Source organism: Salmo trutta, chromosome 3 (genome assembly GCF_901001165.1).
Source record: "Salmo trutta chromosome 3, fSalTru1.1, whole genome shotgun sequence".
NCBI classification, from domain to species: domain Eukaryota; kingdom Metazoa; phylum Chordata; class Actinopteri; order Salmoniformes; family Salmonidae; genus Salmo; species Salmo trutta.
The window spans coordinates 1,736,388-1,751,150 of record NC_042959.1 but is presented as its reverse complement, the minus strand read 5'-3'; positions in this window follow the sequence as shown (position 1 = coordinate 1,751,150).

The window sequence follows — 14,763 nt, the reverse complement described above, 5'->3', positions numbered from 1 at the left end:
GATAATAAAATAAATATAATAATTATATACACAGTTCAATTTACAAAAACAACTGAAACAAATGTTATAAACATAACTGACATCCGGTCCACAATTACAAAATACAATCTTTTTTCCACATCTTATCAAATCCATAACACACACACACACACACACACACTCATTCTCTCTCTACTTCATCTCCGGGTGCGAATCCACTCTTCCCTACATTGCCTGGTGTTCTGCTATTCTTCACAGAGAGGAGGCTGGATCGAAGAGACAGGTGGAGACAGAAGGTGACAGAAGCTTTTAGTGTTAGTAATAAAAAAAAGATTGATTTAACGGAGAGATCTGTGGCTTAGCTTGAACTATCAGATAGCGGTTATGAAGATTGGGACATTTGATTCCCTGGGTAAACACTTACTGAAGGATGTTTCTATTATCTCTGCTGCCTGCCTGGCGCTCATAAGTACTTTTTCTCTGATTAGTTTAAAAAAAATGTTTTTCTAAAGGAACATAATATATTGCCTAGTTGGAGACATTTGCTCCTAAATATTTTGCTGTGTGACCTGGCATTATGATTTGGTAGCACCAGTGGGCAAAAATCGGAGATACACTACAAGACCAAAAGTATGTGGACACCTGCACGTCGAACATCTCATTCCAAAATCATGGGCATTAATATGGAATTGGTCCCCCCCCTTAGCTGCTATAACAGCCTCCACTCTTCTGGGAAGGCTTTCCACTAGATGTTGGAACATTGCGGCAGAGACTTGCTTCCATTCAGCCATAAGAACATTAGTGAGGTCGGGTACTGATGTTGGGCGATTAGGCCTGGCTCGCAGTTGGCGTTCCAATTCATCCCAAAGGTGTTCAATGGGGTTGAGGTCAGGGCTCTGTGCAGGCCAGTCAAGTTCTTCCACACCGATCTTGAAAAAGAAAATATGTATGGACCTCGCTTTGTGCACGGGGGCATTGTCATGCTGAAACAGGAAATGGCCTTCGCCAAACTGTTGCCACAAAGTTGAAAGCACATAATTGTCTAGAATGTCAATGTATGCAGTAATGTTAAGATTTCCCTTCACTGGAACTAAGGGGCCTGAACCATGAAAAACAGCCCCAGACCATTATTCCTCCTCCACCAAACTTTACAGTTGGCACTATGCATTGAGGCAGGTAGCGTTCTCCTGGCATCCGCCAAACCCAGATTCATCCGTCGGACTGCCAGATGGTGAAGCATGATTCATTCCTCCAGACAGCGCAATTCCAATGGCGGAGAGCTTTACACCACTCCAGCCAACGCTTGACATTGCGCATGGTGATTTTAGGCTTTTGTGCGGCTGCTCGACCTTGGAAACCCATTTCACGAAGGTCTCGACGAACAGTTCTTGTGCTGACGTTGCTTCCAGAGGAAGTTTGGAACTCGGTAGTGAGTGTTGCAACCGAGGACAGACTAATTTAATGCGCTGCACGCTTCAGCACTCGGCGGTCCCGTTCTGTGAGCTTGTGTGGCCTACCACTTCACGACTGAGCCGTTGTTGCTCCTAGATGTTTCCACTTCAAAATAATAGCACTTACAGTTGACCGGGGCAGCTCTAGCAAGGCAGAAATTTGACAAACTGACTTGTTGGAAAGGTGGCATCCTATAACATAAGGTCATTCTACTGCCAATGTTTTGTTTATGGAGATTGCATGGGTTGTGTTCTCGATTTTATACACCGGTCAGCAACGGGTGTGGCTGAAATAGAATCCACTAACTTGAAAGGGTGTCCACATACTTTTGTATATATAGTGTATATAAAACCCTTCATTTCCGAAACACATTTTATATTTTTTAACAATAAAGAAGCACTTTTAACACATTTCACTGTCCTCCAAGAGTTTCTGAATTTGTGAGGTAGAAGCAGTGTTCAATTCCATTTGCACCTCACATGTCAGTCTGATTAGGCTTCTCTGTACCACAGCCTTTGAGTGTTGTCGAACAGATCCATGGGTGTAGCTATAACACCATCAGGACTCACACATTCTGTACGCCCGTAGTTGTAACTATAGCAACGTCAATATGCCCGTAGTTGTAACTATAGCAACGTCAATATGCCTGTAGTTGTAACTATAGCAACGTCAATATGCCAGTAGTTGTAGCTATAGCAACATCAATATGCCTGTAGTTGTAGCTATAGCAACATCAATATGCCTGTAGTTGTAACTATAGCAACGTCAATATGCCCGTAGTTGTAACTATAGCAACGTCAATATGCCAGTAGTTGTAGCTATAGCAACGTCAATATGCCCGTAGTTGTAACTCTCTGGGTCTCTAGATGCTAAATTCAGTTTCTCCTCAGCCTCCTGGACGTTGGGTCTCTAGAAGAGGCGATTCTTCTCTGGTCTCTCCTCCACCCGTTACGGGGTCTGAGTCCGATTCTTCTCTGGTCTCTCCTCCACCCGTTACGGGGTCAGAGTCCGAGTCTTCTCTGGTCTCTCCTCCACCCGTTACGGGGTCAGAGTCCGATTCTTCTCTGGTCTCTCCTCCACCCGTTACGGGGTCAGAGTCCGAGTCTTCTCTGGTCTCTCCTCCACCCGTTACGGGGTCAGAGTCCGAGTCTTCTCTGGTCTCTCCTCCACCCGTTACGGGGTCAGAGTCCGAGTCTTCTCTGGTCTCTCCTCCACCCGTTACGGGGTCAGAGTCCGAGTCTTCTCTGGTCTCTCCTCCACCCGTTACGGGGACTGAGCCGCCGAGCCTCCCATCATTAGCTCTGACAAATTGAAAACCCTAGTCATTGGCGACTCCATTACCCGCAGTATTAGACTTAAAACCAATCATCCAGCGATCATATAAGGGCTACCGACATTAAGGCTAATCTGAAGACGGTGCTGGCTAAAGCTAAAACTGACGAGTGTAGAGAGTATAGGGATATTGTTATCCACGTCGGCACCGACGATGTTAACATGAACCAGTCAGAGGTCACCAAGCACAACATTTAAAAAATATATATTTATTTAACTAGGCAAGTCAGTTAAGAACAAATTCTTATTTACAATGACGGCCTAGGAACAGTGGGTTAACTGTCTTGTTCAGGGGCGGAAGGACAGATTTTTACCTTGTCAGGTTGGGGATTTGATCTTGCAACCTTCCGGGTACTAGTCCAACACTTTAACCACTAGGCTACCTGCCCCCATATACATAGCTTCAGCATGTAAATCAGCTAGAAAGATGTGTCGGGATCGAGAAATTGTCTCTGGCCCCCTCCCAGTTAGGGGGAGTGATGAGCTCTACAGCAGTCTCACAACTCAATCGCTGGTTGAAAACTGTTTTCTGCCCCTCCCAAAAGAGAGAATTTATAGCTAATTGGCCCTCTTTCTGGTACTCACCCACAAACAGGACAAAGCCTGGCCTGTTGAGGAGTGACAGACTCCATCCTAGCTGGAGGGGTGCTCTCATCTTATCTACAAACATAGACAGGGCTCTAACTCCCCTAGCTCCACAATGAGATAGGGTGCAGGCCAGGCAGCAGGCTGTCAGCCAGGCTGCCAGCTTAGTGGAGTCTGCCACTATCATAGTCAGTGTAGTCAGCTCAGCTCTCCCCATTGAGACCGTGTCTGTGCCTCGACCTAGGTTGAGCAAAACTAAACATGGCGGTGTTCGCCTTAGCAATCTCACTAGAATAAAGACCTCCTCCATTCCTGAAAAGAGATTGTGATATCTCACATCTCAAAATTGGGTTACTTAATGTTAGATCCCTCACTTCCAAGGCAGTTATAGTCAATGAACTAATCACAGATCATAATCTTGATGTGATTGGCATGACTGAAACATGGCTTAAGCCTGATGAATTGACTGTGTTAAATGAGGCCTCTCCTCCTGGTTACTGTCACGTCCTGACCATAGTAAGATGTTATTTTCTATGGTAGAGTAGGTCAGGGCGTGACAGGGGGTGTTTTGTGTTTTTCTATGTTTTGTATATCTATGTTTAGGTTCTAGTTTTTCTATTTCTATGTTGTTTTTTTGGGATGATCTCCAATTAGAGGCAGCTGGTCCTCGTTGTCTCTAATTGGAGATCATACTTAAGTAAGGGTTTTGTCCACCTGTGTTTGTGGGTAGTTGTCTTCTGTTTAGTTCATGTACCTGACAGAACTGTGCGCTTTTGTATTCGCTTTTTTATTTTATTTAATATTTAAAATATAATTATAAAATGAGTTTTAAATAGCATTAGAAATATTTTTAGAAATAGTTTTTCTTGTGTTGGAACTGTCCTAACATAATCTAACTTTATGCTTTCGCCGTAAAGCCTTTTTGAAATCGGACAATGTGGTTACATTAAGGAGACGTGTATTTTTAGAATGGTGTAAAATAGTCGTATGTTTCAGAACTTTGAATTATGACATTTTGTGGTTTTGAATTTGGCGCTCTGATTTTTCACTGGCTGTTGAATAGTGTGAACCGTGGATGGGACGCTAGCGTCCCACCTCCCCAAGAGAGGCTAAAGATACACTTCTCGTTAATCCAACCACATTGTCCGATTTCAAAAAGGTTTTACGGCGAAAGCATTACATTAGATTATGTTAGGACAGGGCCGAGACAAGAAAAACCACACAGCCATTTTCCAAGCAAGGAGAGGCGTCACAAAAACCAGAAATACAGCTAAAATGAATCACTAACCTTTGATGATCTTCATCAGATGGCACTCATAGGAATTCATGTTACACAATACATGTATGTTTTGCTCGATAAAGTTCATATTTATATCCAAAATCCCCATTTTACATTGGCGTGTAATGTTCAGAAATGTTTTGTCTCCCAAAACATCCGGTGAATGAGCACATCAATTTACAGAAATACTCATGAACGTTTATAAAATATTCAACTGTTATTCAAAGAATTATAGATACACTTCTCCTTAATGCTACCGCTGTGTCAGATTTAAAAAAAAGCTTTACGGCGAAAGCAAATTTTGCAATAATCTGAGTACAGCGCTCAGATATCAAAACAAGCCATACAGATACCCGCCATTTTGGAGTCAACAGAAATGACAAAAATTATGCCCCAGGACTACATGGCCTGATGACTCCTTGCTGTCTCCAGTCCACCTGGTCTTGCTGCTGCTCCAGTTTAAACTGTTTTGCCTGCGGCTATGGAACCCTGACCAGTTCACCGGACATTGTACCTTGTCTCGGACCTGCGGTTTTCGACTCTCTCTCTACCGCACCTGCTGTCTCTAACTCTGAATGCTTGGCTATGAAAAGCCAAATGCCATTTACTCCTGACCTGTTGCACCCTCTACAACCACTGTGGTGGTTATTATTTGACTCTGTTGGTCATCTCTGAACATTTGAACATCTTGGCCATGTTCTGTTATAATCTCCACCCGGCACAGCCAGAAGAGGACAGGACACCCCTCAGAGCCTGGTTCCTCTCTAGGTCTCGTCCTAGGTTTAAGCCTTTCTAGGGAGTTTTTCCTAGCCACCGTGGTTCGACATCTGCATTGCTTGCTGTTTGTGGTTTTAGGCTGGGTTTCTGTACAGCACTTTGTGACATCGACTGATGCAGAAAGTGCTTTATAAATACTTTTGATTGATAGGGGGTTGGCCTATGGGTGGGGCATAGTGGTTAATTTAACACCGTAAATTAAGGGACATACACACGTCTATACTGAACAAAAATATAAAAGCAAAATGTATTGTGTTGGTCCCATGTTTCATGAGCTGAAATTGTTTTTTTTTCATACACAAATAAAAGCTTATTTCTCTAAAATGTTATGCAAAAATGTGTTTACATCCCTGTTAGTGAGCAATTCTCCTTTGCCAAGATAATCCATCCACCTGACAGGTGTGGTATATCAAGAAGCTGATTAAGCAGAATGATCATTACAGAGGTGCACCTTGTGCTAGGGACAATAAAAGGCCACTCTAACATATGTCTCAAGTTTTCAGGTCCCTGACTGCAGCAATGTCCACCAGAGCTGTTGCAAATGTTGTTTTAGAGAATTTGGCACTACATCCAACCTGGCCTTACAATTGCAGACCACGTGTAACCACGCCAGCCCAGGACCTCCACATCCGGCTTCTTCACCTGCGGGATCGTCTGAGACCAGCCACCCGAACAGTTAATGAAACTGAGGAGTATTTCTGTCTGTGATAAAGCCCTTTTTGGGGAAAACTAATTCTGATAGGCTGGGCCTGGCTCTCAAATTGGTGGGCCTATACCCTCTTAGGCTGTGCCCCTGCCCAGTCATGTGAAATCCATATATTAGGGCCTAATGAATGTATTCCAATGGACTGATTTCCGTATATGAACTGTAACTCAGTAAAATCGTTTAAATTGTTGAATGTTGCATACATTTTTTTTGTTCAGTATAGAATTCAAACAGCTTTTTTGTTGGTAGAGTAGTTAATTGACTTGAAATATTGTTCAAAAATTGGTGTTTTGTTCATACATTTACATTTGTGAATGTGGAATTTGGCCAAAAGAATAATGAAGTTAATTGCATTTAAACAAATCAAAATATTGACATAGTAGGTAAAGAATCCTAGCAGTACATCTCTCCATAACAGGGTAAAATCTTCAGAAATATCATCCATTATAAATTTACTGATGTTTTGCCATTAATTCTTTACATACATTTAGGGGTGGCAGGGTAGCCTAGTGGTTAGAGCATTGGGCTAGTAACTGAAAGGTTGCACGTTTGAATCCCCCAGCTGACAAGGTACAAATCTGTTGTTCTGAACAAGGCAGTTAGCCCACTGTTCCTATGCTGTCATTGAAAATAAGAATTTGTTCTTAACTGACTTGCCTAGTTAAATAAAGGTAAAAACATGAATACAATGCCAAAAAAAAGGTGTAACACTTTCTGGGTGGCCATTACGGAAGGTACAATATAATATGTAACACTGTTTCTGGGTGGCCATTACAGAATGTACAATTTCTGTTTTTAAAGAAACTTCCTTAATTTTGTTAACTTTTTTCCAACAGATATTATCAATCAAACAATTCCAATAAGGTATGACATAAAGTATCATCCTGTCGAAACAAAGGACATATTATCTCCGTTATTGTATGGACCAAAAGATAAACGAATCTGTCCTACTGATGAGTCTGAGGATCAGGTCTACTGATGAGTCAACAGGGGTAATGGATGTTCTGATGGTCTTCTTATGAATTGTCTTATCCAATTGATGTTATTTTCCTGTCAATATATAAAGACAGAAGAGCATATGTTAGTTTAGAGATCCACCTCAGCCTTGGTTATTAGGACTCTTCCTTTTAAAGATAATTCCCTCTGTAGCCATTGATTTAGCTTCTTCTGTGTTTTCTGAATAACAGGGTTGATATTTAGGAAGCCTCTAGACTTCTGATCCTTAGTAATGGATAAGCCTAAATATGTAAGTTCTTCTTTTACTGGAATACCATAATATGAAGGTGTCATACAATCTTTGACAGCCATGAGATCACATGTATTAATGTTAAAACATACATCAGATGCTTTGGAAAATAATTATATCACATTGATTGATATGGGAATCTGACTAGCATCTTTAAGAAAAAGTGTTGTATCGTCACCCAGTTGGCTTATAAACATCTATTTTCCAGCTATGGACATACCTATTACAGGACTATTATTAATAGAATTTCTCAGATTTTGAGTGACTAATAAAAACAGATACGGTGAGATGGAACAACCTTGCCAAGTTCCTCTCTTTAACTCAAATCAGAAAAAGTCCAGTTTGATAGAGCTGTTACCATTCATATAGAGCAGGGCTGCCCAAACCTCTTCCTGGAGATCTACTATCCTGTGGGTTTTCAGTCCAACCCTCTTCCTGGAAATCTACCGTCCTGTGGGTTTTCAGTCCAACCCTCTTCCTGTAGATCTACCGTCCTGTGGGTTTTCAGTCAAACCCTAATTTAACTTCCGACGCCGACAAAGATGGCCACCTCGCTTCGCGTTCCTAGGAAACTATGCAGTATTTAGCTTTTTTATGTGTTATTTCTTACATTGTTACCCCAGGTAATCTTAGGTTTTACTACATACAGTCGGGAGGAACTATTGGATATAAGAGCAACGTCAACTCACCAAGATTACGACCAGAAATACGGCTTTCCCGAAGCGGATCCTCTGTTTGGTCCACCACCCAGGACAATGGATTGGATCCCAGCAGGCGACCAAAAACAACGGTGCCGCAGAAGAAGGGGCAGACGGAGCGGTCTTCTGGTCGGGCTCCGTAGACGGGCACATCGCGGACCGCTCCCGAGCATACTACTCGCCAATATCCAGTCTCTTGACAACAAGGTAGACGAAATCCGAGCAAGGGTAGCATCCCAGACAGACATCCGAGACTGTAACGTTCTTTGTTTCACGGAAACATGGCTCACTCGAGACACGCTATCTGAGTCGGTACAGCCACCTGGTTTCTTCACGCATCGCGCCGACAGAAACAAACATCTCTATGGTAAGATGAAGGGTAGGGGTGTATGCCTTATGATTAACGAGACGTGGTGTGATCATAACAACATACAGGAACTCAAGTCATTTTGTTCACCTGACTTAGAATTCCTCACTATCAAATGCCGACCGCATTATCTACCAAGATAATTCTCTTCGATTATAATCACAGCCGTGTTTATCCCCCCCCAAGCAGACACATCGACGGCCCTGAATGAACTTCATTTGACTCTATGTAAACTGGAAACCACATATCCTGAGGCTGCATTTATTGTAGCTGGGGGTTTTAACAAGGCTAATCTGAAAACAAGGCTCCTAAAATTCTATCAGCATATCGATTGTGCCACCAGGGGTAGCAAAACCCTAGACCACTGTTATTCTAAATTCCGCGATGCATATAAGACCCTCCCCCGCCCTCCCTTTGGAAAAGCTGACCACGACTCCATTTTGTTGCTCCCAGCCTAGAGACAGAAGCTAAAACAGGAAGCTCCCGCCCTCAGGTCTGTTCAAAGCTGGTCCGACCAATCGGATTCCACACTTCAAGATTGCTTCGATGGTCACCCGTGTGGCTCAGTTGGTAGAGCATGGTGTTTGCAACGCCAGGGTTGTGGGTTTGATTCCCACGGGTGACCAGTATGGAAAAAAATGTATGAAATGTATGCATTCACTACTGTAAGTTGCTCTGGATAAGAGCGTCTGCTAAATGACGAAAATGTAAAAAAAAAAAAAAAAACGATCACGGTGCCTTGCTCCCAGACAGACTAAACAACTTCTTTGCTCACTTTGAGGACAATACAGTGCCACTAACACAGCCCGCTACCAAAACCTGCGGGCTCTCCTTCACTGCAGCCAACGTGAGTAAAACATTAAAAGTGTTAACCCTCGCAAGGCTGCAGGCCCAGACGACATCCCCGGCCGCTTCCTCAGAGCATGCGCAGACCAGCTGGCTGGTGTGTTTACAGACATATTCAATCAATCCTTATCCCAGTCTGCTGTCCCCACATGCTTCAAGAGGGCCACCATTGTTCCTGTTCCCAAGAAAGCTAAGGTAACTGAGCTAAATGACTACCGTCCTGTAGCACTCACTTCCGTCATCATGAAGTGCTTTGAGAGTCAAGGACCATATCACCTCCACCCTACCTGACACCCTAGACCCACTCCAATTTGCTTACCGACCCAATAGGTCCACAGACGACGCAATCGCCATCACAGTGCACACTGCCCTAACCCATCTGGACAAGAGGAATACCTATGTAAGAATGCTGTTCATCGATTACAGCTCAGCATTTAACACCATAGTACCCTCCAAACTCGTCATCAAGCTTGAGACCCTGGGTCTCGACCCCGCCCTATGCAACTGGGTCCTGGACTTCCTGACGGGCCGCCCCCAGGTGGTGAGGGTAGGTAACAACATCTCCACCCCGCTGATCTTCAACACTGGGTCCCCACAATGGTGCGTTCTCAGCCCTCTCCTGTACTCCGTGTTCACCCACAACTGCGTGGCCATGCACGCCTCCAACTCAATCATCAAGTTTGCAGATGACACTACAGTGGTATGCTTGATTACCAACAATGACGAGACAGCCTATAGGGAGGAGGTGAGGGCACTCGGAGTGTGGTGTCAGGAAAATAACCTCGCACTCAACGTCAACAAAACAAAAGAGATGATCGTGGACTTCAGGAAACAGCAGAGGGAGCAGCCCCCTATCTACATTGACGGGACAGTAGTGGAGAGGGTGGAGAGTTTTTAGTTCCTCGGCGTACACATCACGGACAAACTGAAATGGTCCACCCACACAGACAGCATGGTGAAGAAGGCGCAGCGGCGCCTCTTCAACCTCAGGAGGCTGAAGAAATTCAGCTTGTCATCAAAAACACTCAAACTTTTACAGATGCACAATCGAGAGCATCCTGTCGGGCTGTATCACCGCCTGGTACGGCAGCTGCTCCGCCCATAACCGTTGGCTCTCCAGAGGGTAGTGAGGACTGCACAACGCATCACCGGGTGCAAACTACCTGCCCTCCAGGACACCTACACCACCTGATGTCACAGGAAGGCCAAAAATATCATCAAGGACAACAACCACCCGAGCCACTGCCTGTTCACCCCACTATCATCCAGAAGGCGAGGTCAGTACAGGTGCATCAAAGCTGGAACCGAGAGACTGAAAAACAGCTTCTATCTCCAGGCCATCAGACTGTTAAACAGCCATCACTAACATTGAGTGGCTGCTGCCAACATACTGACTCAACTCAAGCCACTTCAATAATGGGAAAATTGATGTAATCGATTTATCACTTGCCACTTTATATTATTTATATTAGATAATGTTTACATAACCTACATTATTCATCTCATATGTATATACTGTACGCCATACCATCTACTGCATCTTGCCATCTTGATGTAATTAGATGTATCACTAGCCACTTTAAACAATGCCACTTTATATAATGTTTTCATAACCTACATTACTCATCTCATATGTATATACTGTACTCTATACCATCTACTGCATCTTGCCATCCTGATGTAATGTATCACTAGCCACCTTATAAACAATGCTGCTTTATATGTTTTCATTCCCTACATCCATCATCTCATATGTATATACTGTACTCTATACCATCTACTGCATCTTGCCTATGCCGTTCGGCCATCACTCATTTATATATTTTTATGTACATATTCTTATTCATTCCTTTACACTTGTGTTTATAAGGTAGTTGTTGTGGAATTGGTAGATTACTTGTTAGATATTACTACAACGGTCGGAACTAGAAGCACAAGCATTTCACTACACTTGTATTAACACCTGCTAACCATGTGTATGTGTGAAATAAATTAGATTTTGAACACACCTAATTCTACTAATTAGCTGCTCAACAAGACCTTAACTAGCTGAATCAGATACGGTAAATTAGGGTTGGACTGAAAACCTACAGGACAGTAGGCAGCCCTGGTATAGAGAGTCTTAATAGCAGAAAACATCCCTGAAGTCAAACTGGATCCTTCTTCTTCTTCTTTTTATTTTATTTGTGGACTACATCCAAAAAAAGGTGTATTGTCGCCACCTACTGGGTGAAAATATACTTTAACGAAAAATCAATCAATAAAACACTCATATATTATTCAATTAAAAAAACAAACAATTTAAGTCAATGTATTCCTTTACTTAGTCAAATGTACTCAGATCCCTACAAAGGCTCTGGGGCCTGAGAGGGGGAAGCATCTTTAAACAGTATTTCCTGGTTCAGCCGTGAAGTCCTGGAGATCCAAGATCCTTTTAGCCACTTTACACAAGGATGTCCAGCTTCTTAGAATTTTTTTTTGGTTTGTCCTGTACAATTAATCACCTGCTCAATAAACGCAACTAAAATCAGCCTTTTCCACAATTAGTGTTTCAGGACATTCTCAACTGACTGGCATCCAAAGGCTTCTCAATATTCATCAAGACACCTGATAGGACATCAGTTGACTCCGATAATCATAACTTTCCACTTCATGTGTTGGTAATTTGCAGAGCCACAGTACTTTATCCTTCTGACACACATGAAAGGGGGGAAAAATGACATCATACAAAACGCAAAAAAAATAAAAAAAATAAAAATAGAAACATCAAGAAGCAAAACCCCTCCCACTTATTCAATCACAGTCCATTCCAAAATACATCCTTACACAGGGCCTGTGAGGGCAGCACATTTAACAACAGGATTTCTTGCAAGGCCTCAGCTGTGAAATCACGAAGACCCAAGAAACGTTCAGCTTCATAATGATTCCATTTTTTTCTCCGACTTCTCCTCCGCTTGTGCTGGACAGCTTATGACCATTGCAATAAATAATGCAAAGTCAATTTGTTTTAACATGTAACATGTCACCATTGTTTCTTCCCCTGACCACTCGTTCCTTCCACTCTTCTCACCGCCTCCGGATAGGAGATCTGGATCATTCTTCTTCTTTGGGATTGGGCTGACGGATCGCATCCAACTTCCAACGGTGCATACACCTCCACCTACTCTAAACACCCCTTACTCTTGCCGCCTCAGTCTCCTTCATCCTAACAGGGCACTCCATGATGTCAGGGGCATGTTCGCCTCCACAATTGCAGCATTTCCCTTCATCTGGCATAACGATACTCTTCCCTTCTGCACACACTTGACACGTGACCAAATATTCTACATTCATGACACTGAAAGGGCTTGTGCACAAAAAAACTCTTACAGTGTATCTCATGAAACCTATCTTTATATGAGAATGGAGAGACTCTTCAACAAAGAATAGTATCATGGATGAAGTTAATTCATTTTCTCCATCCACCATACAGGTCAGTCGACGTGCACAAACCACTCCATTGATGTCTTCAGTTATATCCTCTGGCTATTACTTCTTGCGACACCCCAGAAATAACCCCCTTGATGAGCACCCTGCTTTGAAAATCAATACAGGAAACGTTCCACTCCGATATCTTTTTGAGGCTTACAAGCGCTTCTTCTACTCCGCAGACACACAAAAAAAATCGAAATAAGCCGACTTCTTGTAACTCACCGACTCCACACTTTCTTCCAACGCATTCCAGATTTTTCCTCGAGACGTTAAACGGATTTCCCAGGTAGCATTGGTCCAACACCCTCATTCCGACTAAAAACGAGTCTAAGGGGTTTTCCTATATTCCACCACAGCTTCTTCTTCTCTTGTTTTCCTTCTTCTTCGCCATTGTAACCCATTCCCTCTCACTCTCCGTGCTATTATCTTCACCCGACTCACTAGCAGTTTCAAACTAAACCTCATTTTCCGCCATCTTTCCGCCACAACCCAACTGGATCAATCTTCTTCTTCTTCTTTGGGATTGGGCTGACGGATCGCATCCAACTACCAACGGTGCATACACCTCCACTTACTGTAGTGGAGTGTGCCACGCGTCTGTGCCACCAGTAAGTACAGATAGTAACGTTAGTATAAACCCCCTCGCACGGTCCCCGCAGCCGGACAACTTTCTCATGGCTTCGGGAAACGCTGTAGGAATGCTCAACCGGTGTCGCTTACTCAGCCGACAGAAACTTTCAACCGGTTCTCCCCATTAAGCGAGTCGGAGTCGGAGGCCGAAACTTCTCTGGTCTCTACTCCTCCCATTGTGGGGTCTGAGACGCCGAAGGCTCCCACCATTAGCTCTGACAAATTGAAAACCCTAGTCATTGGCGACTCCATTACCCGCATTATTAGACTTAAAACGAATCATCCAGTGATCATACACTGTTTACCAGGGGGCAGGGCTACCGACGTTAAGGCTAATCTGAAGATGGTGCTGGCTAAAGCTAAAACCGGCGAGTGTAGAGAGTATAGAGATATTGTTATCCACGTCGGCACCAACGATGTTAGGATGAAACAGTCAGAGGTCACCAAGCGCAACATAGCCTCAGCGTGTAAATCAGCTAGAAAGATGTGTCAGCATCGATTAATTGTCTCTGGCCCCCTCCCAGTTAGGGGGAGTGATGAGCTCTACAGCGGAGTCTCACAACTCAATCGCTGGTTGAAAACTGTTTTCTGCCCCTCCCAAAATATAGAATTTGTACATAATTGGCCCTCTTTCTGGGACTCACCCACAAACAGGACCAAGCCTGGCCTGTTGAGGAGTGACAGACTCCATCCTAGCTGGAGGGGTGCTCTCATCTTATCTACAAACATAGACAGGGCTCTAACTCCTCTAGCTCCACAATGAAATAGGGTGCAGGCCAGGCAGCAGGCTGTTAGCCAGCCTGCAAGCTTAGTGGAGTCTGCCACTAGCACAGTCAGTGTAGTCAGCTCAGCTATCCCCATTGAGTCCGTGTCTGTGCCTCGACCTAGGTTGGTTGGGCAAAACTAAACATGGCGGTGTTCGCCTTAGCAATCTCACTAGAATAAAGACCTCCTCCATCCCTGTCATTATTGAAAGAGATTGTGATACCTCACATCTCAAAATAGGACTACTTAATGTTAGATCCCTCACTTCAAAGGCAGTTATAGTCAATTAACTAATCACTGATCATAATCTTGATGTGATTGGCCTGACTGAAACATGGCTTAAGCCTGATGAATTTACTGTGTTAAATGAGGCCTCTCCCCTGGTTACACTAGTGACCATATCCCCCGTGCATCCCGCAAAGGCGGAGGTGTAGCTAACATTTACGATAGCAAATTTAAATTTACCAACAAAAAAAACAACATCGACGTTTTCATCTTTTGAGCTTCTAGTCATGAAATCTATGCAGCCTACTCAATCACTTTTTATAGCTAGTGTTTACAGGCCTCCTGGGCCATATGCAGCGTTCCTCACTGAGTTCCCTGAATTCCTATCGGACCTTGTAGTCATCG